This window comes from Corvus brachyrhynchos, unplaced genomic scaffold, assembly GCF_000691975.1.
Source record: "Corvus brachyrhynchos isolate BGI_N302 unplaced genomic scaffold, ASM69197v1 scaffold424, whole genome shotgun sequence".
In the NCBI taxonomy this organism is placed as follows: Eukaryota; Metazoa; Chordata; class Aves; order Passeriformes; family Corvidae; genus Corvus; species Corvus brachyrhynchos.
Window position 1 is genome coordinate 1,078,624 of NW_008237953.1, and position 2,475 is coordinate 1,081,098.

Here is a 2,475-nt window from a genome sequence, read left to right on the forward strand (position 1 = left end):
TCGGTTGGCTTGTATATTGATCTTAAGGAAACTTGTCAAATTTAATCACAACCATGGGACATGATTCCAGTAATGTGGAATGTGCACATACAGACAAGTACACAAATGCCTATGTTCATATTATTATCATTATTAGTATCATTACTCATTTAGGATTTTACTGTGTTATGTGCACCAAACATTTTACCACTGTGAACATGGCTTTCATGTAATGACCAATACCTTCCAGGCAAACTGCGTTCTGAGCATCTTCTGGGAGTATAGGCATAAGCAATCGCGTGAGTTACTTTAGTAAATAATTCAAATGATGTAATTGTGGAAGAACTCTGAGATTAGTGATTTTTTCATCCCACATAATCTGTTGAAAGAAAGATTTTCTTACATTTCAAGGCTGCTGGAACATCAGTGCATCATGATTCCCAGAGACGGTGTGGTGCTCATCTCTTCCCCTTCCAAAAGTTGAAAAGATGAGCAAGTTAATGTTCCCGGGAAATAATGTCTTCCTTTTTTTAAAATTAGGTTTATTTAGTTTCCCAAGCTGGTACAAAGGTGACTTATGCAGTACTTCTTAATATTTGCATGGTGTGCTGATGGTGTACACATAATAAATTATGTTAAAAGAAGGTGAAGCAGTTCAGTGCGCTCATAATGTCACTTTTCTACAGAAGCAGTTGATGTTGCAAAAATGTTATGTGATCACAACAACAGACAGTAAGAGAAGGATGAAAGTTCATTTTGGTAATATATTAGCTGTTTGAAAATATTGGAATATCATGACTGAATATTGAAATGTTGATTCAGACTTTGTTCACAAGTCAGCTTAACTTGGCTGCTGATTCTATAGAGTTTGAAATGCATATGCAACAGAAGTACACATTTTACCAGATAGAGGAATTCAAGAAAATTGTGGTTTATTTAAATGTGTGTAAATATAATTTGTTTCATCTCAACTGTTCTGAGACTTGTGTGATCCTTTGAGCTGTTAGCAGATGACGTCTGCCACAAGACATTTTTACTTTTAATATTTGGTGAGTGAAATTCTTATGTTAAAATATCTGTTATATGTAAGTATCCGTTTTCCCAACATCAGGTCTCATAAGCCTGTGGCATACTGTTCAAATGGGGCTGGTGACTTTTCCTAGAAAGAGAATAAGATGAGAAAACAGTCACTGAAAATAGTGTGGCACAGCTGCTTTTATAGAAAATAGCACCTGCAACAACAGTGATGGCTGAGAGAGGGACTTTAGCATACAAAAGCCGGAAAAACTAATGCAGATTTGGAGAACACACAGTAATTGATCACAGTGAATAATGAGGCATTATACTTATAATGGTTTCCTGAGGTGAAAAGATCAAGGGCCATTTTAAATACTGGTATATAAAAAAAGTAATTAATTCTCTTATGGCGATAAAATATTTTTGTTTTCCCCACAACACTTGTATAAATTTTACTGTAGTTTCATCAAGTAACATTATATGCAGTAAGTAAGAGTAAAAGAGTTGCAAAGAGCAGTTTTAAATTAAGTTCACAGATAATTTAGAAGGAACATTATATTCTCTTCCTGTCCTTAATGGCAGGCTCAACTGCACTGATGAAACACAGTCATTAATGGTAAAGCAAAGTCATTAGGAAGCAAATCCCTGATTGAGATTTTAACTCCATAAATGAGCTGCGTAGGTACTCAACCTGGGAACTCCAGGGGTATTTTAAAGTGTATTTCCAATTAAATCTGTCTTGAGGAACAGTAAGTAGAATGGTACTACATTTTCTTTGGAGATAATGGGATTATTATTTTTCCTTTGACCTGCATATGTACTCCTGATCTGCTATGAAGATATTTAGATGTTTAGAATGTGGCCTGGAGTTCTATAAGTGCAACTTTACAGTTGTTACACACTTTTGAGAAGGGGCACCTGGTCTAGCCGATGTGGCTTTGTGGGAGAAGATCGGACCAGATAATCCCCAGACATTCTTTCAACCTCAGCTATTCTACGATTTTATAGAATAGAATAGAATAGAATAGAATAGAATAGAAAGAATAGAATAGAATAGAATAGAATAGGAATGATCTTAAGCACAGTGATAGCACTTTGATTTCCTCACTTTTAAGGTAAGCATTATAATTAATGGCAAAGCTGTACAGCAATCATACTGGAGGTTCTATGCTCAACTTGAAAACTCCATAAATACATTGACATTTACATTTACTCCATAAATTATATATATATATAGATTTTTAAAAGTCAAATCTACAAGTGGTTCAGTGTTGCACATTCATGGTGGCAAAAAAGCCGAACATAGAGAAAAATTAATTCTGTGGTATTTTTAGCAGAGACATTGTTGGGGTTTCAGTTTAGTCTTAGGTTTTTTTTCCTGTTAAAGGAATTTTCTCCCATATGCATGTTGCTAGGAGACAAATAGCTGTACTTAAGAAAGACAAAAAGGGAAGTGGGGCGGGCCTGGCTACTCCTTTG

At 35.2% G+C, this 2,475-nt stretch overlaps 1 long non-coding RNA gene across 1 annotated transcript in view; it reads right to left on the reverse strand.

The window, feature by feature from the left end:
* Positions 1 to 930: 930 nt before the first annotated feature.
* Positions 931 to 2,475, reverse strand: part of LOC108446515 — a 35,563-nt gene continuing 34,018 nt past the window's right edge. Inside the window, exon 3 of the long non-coding RNA XR_001861724.1 lies at positions 931 to 1,138. This is a non-coding gene — a long non-coding RNA (uncharacterized LOC108446515). The remainder of the gene's footprint in view (positions 1,139 to 2,475) is intronic.